General features: G+C 39.3%; 1 protein-coding gene across 1 annotated transcript in view; it reads right to left on the bottom strand.

Moving 5' to 3' along the window:
* Positions 1 to 10535, bottom strand: part of BRDT (bromodomain testis associated) — a 59039-nt gene extending 48504 nt beyond the window's left edge. The window contains exon 1 of the mRNA XM_077905406.1: positions 10238 to 10535. The gene's annotated coding sequence lies outside the window, so the exon portion shown is untranslated. The remainder of the gene's footprint in view (positions 1 to 10237) is intronic.
* Between the last annotated feature and the right edge of the window lie 5611 nt (positions 10536 to 16146).

Here is a 16146-nt window from a genome sequence, read left to right as displayed (position 1 = left end):
GACCTCAGAAGTACAGAAGTGAGAAGTGAGGGATCATATGGTAAGTTGTTTTTTTTAAAATCTGGTACTGTTTCCCACAGCACCTGCAACACCACATTCTCACCAAGAGTCTACCGGGTTCTAGTTTCACCATATCCTCACAACCCTTTCCATTTTGTTTTTTTAACAGCAGCCGTTCTAATGGGTGTGAGTTACTGTGGATCATTTTAAAAATAGCAATGTCCGGGCACTGGAGATAAGGGTTGCAAATCCGCTTGTTTTTTAAATTTCCCTAGTGCCTGTGATGTGTAGCCAGGATCAAGAAACACTATGCTGAAATCAATTAACTTGGAGGTGATTATCAATCTTGTAATTCATCACACTTCATTACACTCTTCTCATGTTACACAAACATAAAAACTATTTTTTAAAAGATTTTATTTATTTATTCATGAGAGACACAGAGAGAGAGTTAAAGACATAGGCAGAGGGAGAAGCAGGCTCCCCACAGGGAGCCCGATGCAGGACTCAAACCCAGGACCCTGGGATCATGACCTGAGCCAAAGGCAGACGATCAACCACTGAGCCACCCAGGCACTCTATGAACTAAAACTTAAAACTCTTAATGTCGTTAAGAACAAAGATATTTTAGTCTTGCAACTGAAACTGGTTCTTACTGTTTTATAATTATTTCAAGTTGGTCTATCTTTGGAGTGTCCCAATCACTATATCCTCCCTCTTTCACAAAGATAACCACTATGATCAATTCTATCCCTTTAAATTGTGATTATTTTGACCTTTACATAAATATAGTATTTACTATATATTACAGTCTGGCTTTGCATCAATGTTATGTTTGTGAGATTTAACTATGTTATTCATTCATCTTCATTGCTGTATAGTATTCTATGATTGAATTATACCAGTCTATCCATTCTTGTTGTAACTTTTGGGTTGTGTCCAATGTTTGATAAATAACGCTTCCATGAACATGACTGTAATGAAAATGTGCTTGCATTATGTTGAGTATAAACCCAGAAGTAAAATTGTTGGGTCTGAGGTTATATATGTGTTCAACTTTAGTAGCTAACCAGTTTTCCAAAATGTACCAATTTTTTTTTTTAAGATTTTATTTATTTATTCATGAGAGGCAGAGAGAGAGAGAGAGAGAGAGGCAGAGACACAGGCAGAGGGAGAAGCAGGCTCCTCGCAGGGAGCCCAACGTGGGAGTCGATCCCGGGACTCCAGGATCACGCCCTGGGCTGAAGGCGATGCTAAACCGCTGAGCCACCCGGGCTGCCCCCAAAATGTACCAATTTATATGCACAACAGAAATCTGAGAATCCTACCTTCCCCACATTCTTGTCAATATTTGGTATCAGTTTGTTCCATTTCAGTCATTCTGGTGAGGGTATAATGGGATCTCATTGTATTTCACTGAGGATTCATATGAAACACCTTTTTAATATGTCTATTTACCACATGAATATCTTCTTCAATCACCTGTTGAAGAGTCCTACCCATTTTTCTTTTGGATTGTCTGCTATTATCTTATTTTTAGTTCTTCATATAGTCTGAATACAAAGTCCTTGTTGCGTGTTCTAAGTATCTTCTCCATGCTTTTCCCTCACAACCTCATTTTGAGTAGGTATTCTTATCCCCTCCTTCCCAATGCTAATCCATCAGCCATTACTCTGCTTCACCACTACCATGTTTGTCTACTTGTTTACAGTCTCTCAACCACCCCTCCCTCCTTCCCAGAATGTAAGAGGATCTCAATTTACAAGAGACCCTTTAAAAATTAACTTTCCTTAGCTTATTTCCTTTTCTGTATTTCATAAGTGCCTCATCTCTTTTCCATGAAGATCTTCTGTCCCCTTTTCCAGAATCTGTATTTCATAAGTGCCTCATCTCTTTTCCATGAAGATCTTCTGTCCCCTTTTCCAGAATCCTACTATTTCATTAATTATTCCTTTATTTCCATTATTGTTTCTTCTTTTATTAGGTTTAGGAAGGCTTTCCTCTACATAAAGATCATAAAATACATAATTTTATTTCCTGCTCTTCTTAAGACTACATTTTCTGCACTTAATTCTTTTTTTGTAATTAATTTTTGCTGGTATTTCTGTCTATGGATATGCTTTAGTCTGTGTCTTAAATTTTTTCCCTAAAAACACTTTTCCACACAAAAACCTGCACACGGATGTTTATAGCAGCTTTATTCAAAAATTGCCAAAACTTGGAAGCAACCAAGATGTCCTTCAGTAGGAGAATGGATAAACTGGAACAACATCCAGACAATGGAATATTATCAGTGCTAAAAAGAAATAAACCATCAAGCCATGAAAAGACATGGAGGGATTTAAATGTATATAAGTAAAAGAAGCCAATCTGAAAAGACTACATACTATATGACTCCAACTATATGACATTCTGGAAAAGGCAAACCTAAGGAGACAGCAAAAAGGTCAGTGGTTGCCAGGAGTTGAGGACAGGGAAGAATAAAAAGAGAACAGAGGATTTTTAGGGCTTGTGGAAAGCCTGTATTAGCTCATGATGATGGATACATGCCATTATATATTTGCCCAAACACTTAGAATGTACAACACCAAGAGTGAACTCTAATGCAAACTAAGGTCTTTGGGTGATAGTATCATTGTAGGTTCATCTACTATAACAAATGTACCACTCTGGTGGAGGATGTTGATAAGGGGGAGGGCAGCATATGTGGGAGTCAGGAGGTATATAGGAAATCTCTGTATCTTTCAACTTTGCAGTGAACCTAAAACTGCTCTAAAAAATAAGGACTTAGGGGTGCCTGGGCGGTGCAGTAGGTTAAGTGTCCAACTCTTGATTTTGGCTCAGATCATGATCTCAGGTCATAAGATCAAGCCTCATGTCAGGCTCTGTGCTCAGCATTGAATCTCCGGAAGATTCTCTCTCCCTCCACCCCCACCTCTTAAGAAATAAGGACCTAAAGAAAACACCTTTCTTGCTACATGCTTATTAACATAGAAAACAGTCAACCAACCAGCCGTAGGTACAAAATATATCCATCTGGTTTCTCCAACCCCCTTATGAAACTGCATTTCCAAAGATCACTAACATCTTGAAATATTCCAAAGCCCTCACTGTCTTCCTCAATTACCTTCCCAAACTTCTCTGTAGTATTTAAAATGGCTAACAACTCTCTTAAAATTCTTCTCCTAGGGCACCTGGGTGGCTCAGTGGTTGAGTGTCTGCCTTTGGCTAAGGTCATGATCCTTGGATGGAGTCCCACAGCGGGCTCCCCACAGGGAGCCTGCTTCTCCCTCTGCCTGTCTGTGCCTCTAATGAATAAATAAAATATTTTTTAAAAATAAAATTTTTCTCCTCCTTTATATCCTATATATCCTTTTCTATTTATACAACCTCCTCATATGTCCCTTATATTTCAAACCCCACTTGTCCTTGTTTTCTTGTTTCTGGTACTTTGATCAAATATCTGCACAAAATTAGTCAAATCCCCAAATTAGATTTTTGTAGTACCTATAAGATAATACTAACTAGTAAAAACTTAAGATAGCATGTATTGGGGGGCGCCTGGCTGGCTCAATTGGTGGAGCATGTGATTCCTGATTGGGGTTGAGGGTTCAAGCCTCATATTGGGTATAGATTACTTAAAAATAAAATCTAAAAGGGCGCTTGGGTGGCTCAGTCAGTTAAGCATCTGCCTTCAGCTGATGTCATGATCTCAGGGTCCTGGGATCAAGCCCCGCATTGGGTTCTCTGCTGAGCAGGGAGTCTGCTTCTCCCTTTCCCTCTACATTTCCCCCTACTTGTGTTAACTTTCCCTCTAATAAATAATAATTTTTTTAAATCTAGAAAAAAATGAGGCACCTGGGTGGCTCAGTTGGTTAAGCCTCTGCCTTCAGTTTAGGTCATGATCCCAGAGTCCTGAGATGGAGCCCTAGGTTGGGTTCCCTCCTCAGCAGGAGGTGGGGGAAGAGTCTACTTCTCTCTTTCCCTTTGCCTCTCCCCCTGCCAGTGCTCTCTCTCTCAAATAAATGAATAAAATCTTTTTAAAGTTCTAAAAAATAAAATAAAAAGGAGCCTTTATTTTCAGTTGGTTAAGTGTCCGATTCTTGATTTCAGCTCTGATTATGTTCTTGGGTCATGAGATAGAGCCCCACATCAGGCTCTGCACTCAGTGCATAGTCTGCTTGTCCCTCCACCTCCCTGTGTTTTCTCTCTCAAATAAATAAATAAATAAATAAAATCTTTAAAAAAAATAAAATGAAACAGCATGTATTGGGATAAAAGACTGTATGTCTCCTGATTAGACAAAATACAATATATACAGTACCTATAAAGGCTTTTGGCCAAAAATATGTAACAAGCTTTTAGACTTAACTTACATGTAACAGGAAATTAAAGGGCTAGGTCTTCACTGTCCTATATGACAAGCTCTAGCCACATAGAACTATTTAAGTTTAAATTAATATTACTAAAATAAAAAAACTCATCCAAATTTCAGATGCTCAATAGCTTTATATGTCTACTGGCTACTGCATGGCACAACGCAGCTATAGAGCACTGCCATCACTGCAAAGAAGTTATGTGGGACAATGCTTGAGAAAATGAAACAAAATCTTAAGAAAACAGACAAGTGTACAATATAATATCCTATAAGACAAATGACCTAAAACAAGTTTAAAAAAAAGATGAAAAAAGACAAATGGCCTTTTATACAAAGATTATATAAGAAAATGTGGAGTAACTGCTCTGAATTAAGATATAACTGAACTCAATTTATCATCCTAGATCATATTTTGGTTTGAAATCAGCTATTAAAGACGTTTTTGGACAACTAGGAAAATTTAGGAAATTATTCATTATGACTGTTGTGAGAACACATTGAAAGGTATGAGAATAGTATGGTGATTACGTAGAAAAAGATGTTTAAATCTATGCTCAACAAATTTGATGTCAATAGTAACATCTATAAAATAGGTTAAATGGTGTAGGAGAAAAACCTATATACACAAGCAAACTTGGCAAAATATTGACAATTGTTGGTAGATATATAGGTCTTCTTCGTATCTTTTTCTTTAGGTTAGAAATTTTAAGCAATAAACTTACAGTACATTGTGCTTGAGAGCTGTAGATAGACTATGAGTAAGAGCTGTGATAATTATCACTGGGCAAAGCAAAAAAAAGTTAATATTTGATAATCTGATAAGGATCTCAGAAGTATGCCTGCGTTCTTTGGCTGGAGGTCCTGGATTCTAGCTAGAGAGCTTACAATAGAGGACTAGGAATCATTTCCTTTATAAAATATTCTTTGTAACTAACTGTCTTTCTGTTCAATGTAATCTTATTTAAAATTCTTTTTAAAGTTTTTTTTTTGGCTTTTTATTCTTGGCAAATTTCTGTGTTAGTTGCCACTATTTTACTTTCTACAGAGTCTTTCTTTTATTAATTGTAACTCTTGTTCTTAATTATTGAAAAAGGTTAATAGAAAAAAACAGAAAATACCAGCATAATGGTTCAGCCACACCCTTCAAAAGATTTTCAACTTATTTGATATAATGGTGGGTCATAATCAGCTGAACAGTGTCACACTTTGTCATTTATTTAAGTGGATTGGTTACTTCAAGGTTTTCTCTAAAATCACTTACTTATATTCAAACATGATTAAACTATGGAATTATAAGTATACAGACAAATATATATAACCTATAGCCTATTCTGTCTCTGTGAAAGTCTACTGTTGTTTTGAATGTTTATGGTGAGTTGTCATTTTATTGTTACTTTTGCTTTCAAAAGTTTTTACCTGTGGATACATTTCTACAAAGACAGATAGCATGGGCAGATGAAATCTGATGTCAATAAGAATTCTATATTATTCAATGGGTGTTATATAATAATCACCCATTACAATTGCTCAAAGACAATGTACAATAGGTTAGGAAAAGTTCTGGTTTACTTTGATGAAGATAATCACATAACTAGCATCACCATGTCATATCATTCTATGGTTCCATGAGCAAATTAACTGAAAATCAAATCTGTTTTGCCCACTCAATAGTTCAATATAAAGGTAATAATCTGTAAATAATATAGAGACTTAATAAAACTTTTACTTGAATTTTAATATCCATGTAGTATGAATGGTATACAACAAAGTTTCCTTTTTCTTTTTTTGAAGACTTTATTTCTTTTATAGAGAGGGAGAGAGGCAGAGGGAAAGAGAAAAGGAGAGAGAATCTTAAGCAGGCTCCATGCCCAGCTTGGAGCCTGCATGGGGCTCGATCCAATGGCCCTGAGATCATGACCTAAGCCGAAACTAAGAGTCTAACACTTAACTGACTGAGCCACCCAGGCACCCCTCCTTTCTCATTCTTGTCCCCTAGCCAACTAGAACCCCTCTTTACTGCAAGTAAATTATTTTGTTAGCATTTTTTTTTAAGATTTTATTTATTTATTCATCGGAGGGGGGGCGTGGGCAGAGGGAGAAGCAGGCTCCATGCAGGGAACCTGATGTGGGACTTGATCCCAGGACTCCAGGATCACACCCTGGGCTGAAGGCAGGTGCTAAACTGCTGAGCCACCCAGGAATCCCAGCAATTTCTTGTGTATCCCTCTAGCAATAGTGTTTTTTATACTTAATTCATATTAGAAATTGTCCCAGGGCAACCCCCTCTATTCCTAATGGCTGCCCAGTATATCATATGAATGTGGACATATAGATATTAAATACAATGTTGCAATGAATATCCTCATAAATACATCATTGTATACATTGTATACCTTGCTAAACTCCATACATAGCCAATACCTATTGGATATATACATTTATTGATTTATTGAATTTGGTCTGGCCTTTTGGATATATTTCTATTAATTTCTAGGACAGGAATGCCTGGGTGGCTCAGCAGTTGAGCATCTGCCTTCGGCTCAGGGCCTGGTCCTGGGGTCTGGGATCAAGTCCCGCATCGGACTCCTTGCAGGTAGTCTGCTTCTCTCTCTGCCTATGTCTCTGCTTCTCTGTATCTCTCATCAATCAATAAATAAAATCTTAAAAAAAAATTTCTAGGACAATGCTTTTAAATGTGGCTACATGTTTATTTTTTTTATTGTATTTATTTATGTATTCATGAGAGACACACAGAAAGAGAGGCAGAGGCAGAGGGAGAAGCAGGCTCCATGCAGGGAGCTCAATGTGGGACTCGACCCCAGGACTCCAGGATCACGCTCTGAGCCGAAGGCAGACGCTCAACCGCTGAGCCACCCACGCGTCCCTGGCTACATGTTTAATTGCTGTCCAGAGATTATTCTAATTTATAGCCTTACCAACAATGTACAAGAGTAAAAATTTAAACTTCTAAGAAAAAAGTCATTGAAGTGTTTGTGAATATTTCAGTCATCCTTGCAAATACTTACAAACCAAAAATTTCCTGAAACGCACACACAAGCTAAAACATGTTTTTAAAAATGTTACAAGAAACATACAAGTTCACCTCTAATTCAATGCACATAAAGACACTATTAGGAAGAGTCTGATCTCTTTGGCAAAGGTTTTACGCTTTCAAAAACCACCAAGACCAATCAATTTCTTGAGTTTGCCAAGAAAAAACTTTACACAATTTAATTTTTACTAATTTAGTAGTGCAAGTATTAAATTGTGTTGCCCTAGGTGCTTACTGAAATCTCAAGGAATTGAGCTGATTAAAATAGAAAAATGTAAATTAACATATCTTGAGCCTAGAAGGCTCTTTTAGATAGAGTGAATTTTGAGTTTTTTTTTTTTTTTTTTTTTTTTTTTTTTTTTTTTATTGAGAAAGAGAAGCAGAGACACAAGCAGGCTCCATGCAGGGAGCTTGACGTGGAACTCCATCCTGTATCTCCAGGATCACGCCCTGGGCTGCTGGCGGCCCTAAACCGCTAAGCCACCAGGGCTGCCCCTTTTTGAGGTTTTGAATAAGATCATTTAAGAATTTTTTTTTTTAATTTTCCCATCATTTCAATAAATGGAAGAGAGTAAGTTATTCTGCTGTGTGGTGGCACTTCTGGTTGAACTTAAGTAATAGATCTTACACATGCAGGGAAGCAGTACAGCATAGAACTAAAGAGTTTGGATTCTGGGGATGCCTGGGTGGCTCAGTCAGTTAAGCATCTGGTTTCAGCTCAGGTCATGATCTCAGGGTCCAGGGATCAAGTCATGTGTCAAGCTCCCTGCTCAGCAGGGAATCTGCTTGTCCCTCTCTCCCTCTCACTTGTGCTCTTTCTCAAATAAATAAATATTTTTTTAAAAAAAAGTTTGGATTCTGAACACCAGATGGTTCTAGGGCTCAGAAAGGTCAAAAGCAATCCACCCAGTGTGAGCTCAAATACTGATTCCAAATCCTGCATCATCAAATAAGCTGTCTCTAATTCAAGGGAGAAAATGGTTTATTCAAAATAAAAATCAGGCTGCATTTAAAGCCAAATAGATAATTTCTAGAAAATGTGTATTCTTCACAATGATTCAATCTTCTCACCTACCCCTCCCTTCAGTCTAAAAATGCGACACCCTCCCTGTCTAAACTCTTTTCCCAGGGACTCTAGGTAACAAAGGACCTTGATCTCTCTTGCCTATATTGTCAGCATTTCTATACTAGCTTACCCTCCATATACACTTTCTCAAATCTCCTTAAAAATTCTTCTCTTGATCCTATTGTCTCCTTGTAGCCTCAATCTTCGCTCTTCTGTACCTCACACTAGAGCATCCTAAAAAATGACATTGTCTTTACGCCCCACCTCACACTCAACTTTTTCTGTCATTCCTCTAAAAGTACCCTTTATACTAAGGCTAATACCATACTTAGTTGTTAAATGGATTCTTTTGAGTCTTATCTTACTTGACCTCTCAGCAACATCTATTACCAGACTATCGTGACTCTCTTGAAACTCTTCTCTAGTTTCCAGGATACCACTTTTTTCCCCAAATTCCATTTGTTCATTTATTACATACTTATAAAGCACCTACAATAGTGCCAGGCACTGAACTAGGAATTGGGGATAAGGTCTCTTTATAGAGACTTACAAGTAGGTAATTACAACAGGATACATACAATTACTGCTTTGACAGAGATAGAAACAGGTTGCCAAGAAAACAAATAGAATCAGATTGGAAATCCAGAGTGAGTTATCTCCCTCATAATCTCATCTTCTGCTAATCCAATAATATCCCTCAGGGTTCTTCCCTTGCTCTTTTTTTAAAACTCCATCAACACATTCCTGAATCTGGAATATAAATTTACATTTACTGAATACTTAATAAGGTGTTTCTATTTTCTACCCCCCAAACCACATTTTTTTTTTTTTTTTTTTTTTGCTGTTCAATCACTTGTTACTCCCACCTCAATTGATATAATGGTGAGGTTTTGGTTTGTTTTGTAATTTACAATCGCTGTTCATGATAGACACATATATAAACCACTTGCCTAGTTCATTAAACTTCCGTTGCTACTATTCCAATGCCCAACACTGCCCCAGCCACACTCAAAAACTTGCAGTTCTTCACTGTTCCACCCCACTCTGTGCTCACACATGTCCATGCTTTTGAAAATTTTCTCCTGCTTATCAGAGCTCCTCCCGTCACTCTTCTGACCCAATTTCTGTCTTTCAAGACCCAGCTCAGTTATCACCTCTACCTGGAGGCCTCCCTCACCCCCTTCCACCCACCTGGGTCCTTCTCATGGGTCCCAAAGCACCATGTACATACTTCATCTGAATTCTTAACCTAAGCCACTATGTTGAGTTCAGGCCCAGGTTCTGCAGCACCCAACAGATGGGTAAGCATGGCCCAAGAGGTTAAACAAATGTATCAATCAAGGGTGGGACATTCCCTGTCCCAAATGAAGATACCACCCCCGCCCTCCAAAAAACCAAAAAACAAAAATGCCAGCCACTGCTAGAGCTCTGTTACTCTCTCCTGCGTTCCCCAAGTTGCAGTACATACACAATCTGCCAATCCTAGACCCAAGAGAACCCCAAAGACCATGAACGTTTTTCAGGTTAGGGAGTAGGCAGTTGTATAACTGGAACCTCACCTCCTCGCCCCAACCTCCTCCTTCCCACCGCTTCCTTGCAAAAACAAAAAAACAAAAAACCCCCCAAAAAGCAAAAAACCAAACTCAAGCATTTAAGAGAAAAGCCCCCAAAATTTTAAAAGGTTTCACTGGGGCAACAGGCTTGCAGATGGTAAGCCAAAGGAGAGCAACTGGCAGCTCACCTGGGCAGCAAGGCACGCAGTGGGCCGGCCTCCCCAACCGCCTCGTCGGTCTCAGGGCTGATGGGGGAGGGGAGAAGAGGGAAAAACGGTTGTTTCCCGCTCAGCGTCGCACGGAGCGCCCGGATCCAGGGCAGCAGTCCGCGCAGAGGCTCCGCCACGTCGTGTGAAAAACGCCTTCTCCGATCGTTCCCGCCAGCTTGCACAAGGCGAAGCGGTGCGAGGCAGCAGCTCCTCCCCGTCCGTCGCCGCCAGCTCTCGTCCTAATGGCGGCAGTCGCTGGCGGGCAGCGGCAGGCGGCTTTATGGGCGGCGGGGGGCGGGGCGTGGGCGGGGCGTGGGCGGGGCGACGGCGGGCGGCCGTCCCATTGGCCCGAGCGCATCACGTGGCCAGGCCGTGGAGCGGGATGCCCGCAAGGTGCGTCAGGTCTCGGCTCCGCAGCCCGACGTGGACTGGGGCTCGAAGGTCTTGCGAGGGGTGAGTGCACCACTGTTGAGCCTTTACTGAGCGGCAGGAACGGTGCAGACCTGGGGGTTAGGAGTAGGAGCGCCACCCAGGAGTTTACCATTAAAACAAATAAATGAATTAGCCCCGGAGGCACCTGGGTGGCTCAGTTGGTTAAGCGTCTATCTTCAGCACAGGACATGTCATGACCCCGGGGGTCCTGGGATTGAGCCCCACGTCGGGCTCCCTGCTCGGCAGGGGGTCTGCTTCTCTTTCTCCCTCTGTCCCACCCCCCTGTTCATGCCCTCTGTGTCTCTATCTTAAATAAATAATCTTTTTTTTTTTAAATAAATGAATGAATGGATGAATTAGCCCTGTGCGATGGTGGGGGGGGGGGGGGAGTAGTTCATGAGTTTTGGCTTGTGTTGTTTTTGTCCTTTTCTTACTTTTCTCCAGTGCTCCCCAAAGCTCCCATCTCTTGCACGTAGTCAATGCTCAGTGTTAGATAGCAGCTAAGAGTTGGAGCCCGCATGAGCTCATTGGGTTTAAAATGACATTCGAGCATTTTCACAGAAGCTGTGTGAAGAGAGTGATTTAGGATTTTGAGTCTTGATGACTACATCTTTATTATTTGTGGACGTGTATTAGGAAATGTATTAGAATGCATAGAAGACCCCCCCCCCCTCTCTCTCAAATAAAAAAAAATCTTTAAAAAATATATTTGTTACCTCGATGTTGCTAAATCCAAAAGTCAGCTCTTGCTAATTCCTTCTTTTCTTTTTTTAAAATCTTTTTTTTTTTTATTTTTATTCATGATAGGCACACAGTGAGAGAGAGAGAGGCAGAGACACAGGCAGAGAGAGAAGCAGGCTCCATGCACCGGGAGCCTGATGTGGGATTCGATCCCGGATCTCCAGGATCGCGCCCTGGGCCAAAGGCAGGCGCCAAACCGCTGCGCCACCCAGGGATCCCTAATTCCTTCTTTTCAATGTTGGAATTATCCGATGCTCACTCCTTGGAACTTCTCCCTATTGAAACACTCCTAGGAGCAGCACATACAGTGTCAAGGCTTATCTGCTCTTGACTCCCAAATTTACTTGTCTATCCTGAACCCATTTCTTAAACTCCAGATTGATACATTCAACTGTCCACTTGATGTCTCCACGTGGAAGTTTAATAAGCATCTTAAATTTGGCGTTTACGTCCAAACCTGAGTTCCTGACAACCCTATTTAAACTGCTCTACCCCCAGTCTTCCCCATCTTGGTACATAGCAACTCCAGTCTTATAGTTACTCTGGCTAAAAATTTTGGTTATCCCGTCTCACATCTTGCAGCCAATCAAGTTTTTTTTTTTTTTTAAGATTGTATTTATTTATTCATAGAGACACAGCTAGAGAGAGAGGCAGAGACACAGGCAGAGGGAGGAGCAGGCTCCATGCAGGAAGCCCGACATGGGACTTGATCCAGGGTCTCCAGGATCACGCCCTGAGCTGCAGGCGGCGCTAAACCGCTGCGCCACTGGGGCTGCCCCAATCAAGTTTAAAAGGATTTGATTCATTAGCAAGTCTTTGTGCCTACATTTTCAAAACCCGTTCAGAATCCAAACTAGTCCAAGTCAATATATACGTTTCATCTAGTCTTTTGCAACAGACTGATCTCCAATTCTTCTGCTTCTCCCTTTGACTTCCTTCAGACTAGTCTCAACAAAGCAACAGAATGATCTTGGTAATCAGTTCATGTCACTCCACTCAGAACTTTTCATTGGCTTCCCATTTCCCCCATAGTGAAAACCAAAGACCTTGCAGTGATCTTCAAGGTTCTACATTTTCTACCTATTGTTGACAAAGCATGAAAAAAAGCTTTGGAGCAAATAACACATACACTTAAATAAAAAATAGGTATGACTCATCGTTCCCATTCTTGCTTTCTCCCTATTCAATTTCATAGATTGAAAATTTGAACTTTAATTTACTTGCCTTAGATATCAATATTTTTATTAGCAGCCTGTCCATTCTCTTTTATTTTAATTTTTATTTTTTTCCCTTTTTTTCCATTCTTTTTTTAAAAGTAAAGTGAGTTTTTAAATTGTGTTAACAATAAAATGTATACTGTTTATCACTGGTATAAACTTGTAATTTCATTTATCAAATTCATTTAGTTCAGAAATAGCATTGAATATAATTATATATATATTCCTCATATATAACTTAAATGTGTAGAAGATCCAAATTTGGATGTAAATGAATGTGTATGGGAAACAATGAATTATCTTAATTTAATCATTTCAAATAAGAGAGATGGGCAGTAAACATGCACCCCATCTGTGAGGGAAGAAGTCATAAATTTTATATATCCTACCACAAAATATGAATCTAATTGATCAACTTAAGAAGATTTATTTATAAAATTTTTTAAAAGATTTATTTGTAAGTTTTGGTCCCATTAACTGTCAATCAAGATTTTGTAAGTAATAAAATAACATTGGAAAACACTAAAAGTTAATTTTGCATCTTGAATGCTGAAACTCTGTGACCTAAAGAATTTCTGTTAGCATAAAATATATAAATCAGATATAGTAGGAAGTAACAGAGAATGTCTCTATGAAAGGGCTATAACTGAATCTGAAAGTCCTCAGAAATTCCTAGCCCTCTTGAGTAACAAGGATGCCTGTCTGACCTTGATTGCATTTTCAGGCTCTTTATGAGAAGAAGACCCATTGTGAAGGAGTGTCCATTTGCCCAAGTTTAGGTTCCGACAGGGCTGAAGAGGGGTGTTGGTGAGTCATACACTCCAAAATAAAAATGGAGGATCAATGGGGCTTCCAATTCCCATCCCTGAAGAGAATCAGGAACTTGTAGATTCCAGCAATCCTTCACTTCCACCGGAATCAGTAACCCATTAACCCTACCACCTTTTCACTATCCCTCACCTACAGTCCCCTCTTCCCTTCTTACAGCTTTCATACTAAAGTCAATCATGATAATCCCTTCTTGCAATCACTCTCAACTCCTCTTCCTTCTTACTTCATGCTTGGCAAGATCACAACTTTTATTAAATCCTTATTCAACTTTAAATATAACCACTATTAGGTCTACATCTACTCTTTGCCCTGTAGCTCACTGTGACTAAAGGAAGAAGCACAACTGTGTTGTCAACTTGTCGCTTAAATGAAAGAGCAACCAACCACCACTGCCAGCCCCACACTCCCTAACCATTTCCCCTATCATTTTCTCCACAGAACATATAACCATCTAATACATTACAGAATTGTTTATTGGTTTAATCTATCTCTCTCTCCCTAGAATGGAAGCTCAGGGAAGGGATTTTTGTCTATTTTGTTCACTGCCTTATCCTCAGTACCTATTAGAGTATCTGGCACAGAGCAGGTGTTCAATTAATAGTGGCCTAATAATGAATAAATGATTTATGCCTAAAGACCCACTTCACCAAAGAGGAAAAATATGTAAAGGGATATATATTTCTCAGTTGAAAAATCTACTAGCCAAAGTAAAAAGTAAAAGATGGCACCCTGACTTGTGCCTGAGAAGAGGCCTGAAGTTCTCTGACATGGCTCTATATTGAATGCAGGAGGCTGTCTTGTACTGGAGTGGATTAAGGAGTTCCTAAATATTTGCTGGGGTTGTCCAACAATTTAAACAGGGTACCAGCTCTCAAATATCATTGAAATTATAAAAATTCTATGGATCTGAACCCCTATTAATTGGCTGGAAATTGACATGTATATTTTCTATTGTACTGAAAAGGCAAAGAGACCAAAGGAAAAATTTATGCATGAAACAATGACTTCGTCTTCTGGCCACTTATAGCAATTATAATTCATGTTAGGAAATTAAAGAAGAGAGCTTCATTGATCCAGTGAATCTTTCCCACATCTGAGTTCTTTGATCAGAACTAAAATAAATTGTTCAAAAGGGGGAAAGTCCCCTCTGACAGAATCAGGGAAAGCACAATAATAGTAAAATTAGTTAGAGAATTTAAAACAAATTCAAAGGAAAACAAACCTGTTTGTCAAAATTCCTCTGTTGCCTATTCATTGCTTATTCATTGTTTCTTAGGAGGCTTTGTGTTAATTTTAGTGAATTCTGGCCCCACTGTCCTGACCTAATACATTCTAAGGATACATTTCTATTGGAGAATTACACATTGTAACTCAGCCACTTCCTAAATTGTTACTGAACATAGGTAATTTTTACAGATGTACACAAAGGCTCCTCAGAAACAAATACGCAACAAAAGAATTTTAGTTAGACAAACTGGAGCACAGATCATGAAAGGGGAAGAAATTCTTGTCCATTCATTTTGGTTTATTTCCCTTTTAATTGTTTTACTGTGCTTTGAGAGATGATTATTGATGTATAGGTAAATTTTTACATGCTTTTAGTGGTAAAAAAGGATTTTGACTATGTTTAAAATGGTAAAATTATTTGATTTAAAACTTTTTATAGGGATCCCTGGGTGGCTCAGTGGTTTAGCGCCTGCCTTCAGCCCAGAGCATGATTCTGGAGTCCTGGGGTCGAGTCCCACATCGGGCTCCCTGCATGGAGCCTGCTTCTCCCACTGCCTGTGTCTCTGCCTCTGTGTGTGTGTGTGTGTGTGTGTCTCTCATGAATAAATAAATAAAATCTTTGAAAAAAATCAAAATTTTTATATAGCTAGGTCTATAACTTCTATGTATTTACTAGAAATGCTGAAGTTTGCAGTAAAGAATTAATAATGATTTTCTTTTCTTTCTTTCTTTCTTTCTTTCTTTCTTTCTTTCTTTCTTTCTTTCTTTCTTTCTTTCTTTCTTCTTTCTTCTTTCGGATTTTTTTATTTGTAAGTAACTTCTACACTCAACATGGGGCTCAAACTCAACCTGAATATCAAGAGTTGCATGCCCCACCAACTAAGCCAACCAGGCACCCCAAGAATACTTTATTTCTTTAAGAAATTTTTGAGTATAGTTGGCACACAATGTTACATTAGGTTCACATGCACAACATAATGATTCAACTCATCTCTATACGTTATGCCAGATTCACCACAAGTGTAACTGCCATCTGTCATCATACAACACTATTACAGTATCAATGCTTATATTTTTTGATACTAAGTTTTGCCAGAATGTGAAGCAATTGAAATTATAAGTGATGAGAAAGTGTGTTATAACCTATGATCTTTTTTTTTAAAGATTTTATTTTATTTTATTTATTTATTCATAGAGATGCAGAGAGAGAGAGAGAGAGAGAGAGAGGCAGAGACACAGGCAGAGGGAGAAGCAGGCTCCGTGCAGGGAGCCTGACGTGGGACTCGATCCAGGGTCTCCAGGATCACGCCCTGGGCTGCAGGCGGCGCTAAACCGCTGCGCCACCGGGGCTGCCCTATGATCTCTCAGACTAATAGAAAAAACAAATTGTCTCTCAAAACTACAATAAGGTAGGCAGCCCGGGTGGCTCAGCGGTTTAGC

The sequence above is a fragment of the Canis aureus genome, chromosome 8, assembly GCF_053574225.1.
Source record: "Canis aureus isolate CA01 chromosome 8, VMU_Caureus_v.1.0, whole genome shotgun sequence".
Lineage (NCBI taxonomy): Eukaryota > Metazoa > Chordata > Mammalia > Carnivora > Canidae > Canis > Canis aureus.
Note: the sequence above shows the minus strand (reverse complement) of the source record. Positions and strands in the feature narration are given on the sequence as shown.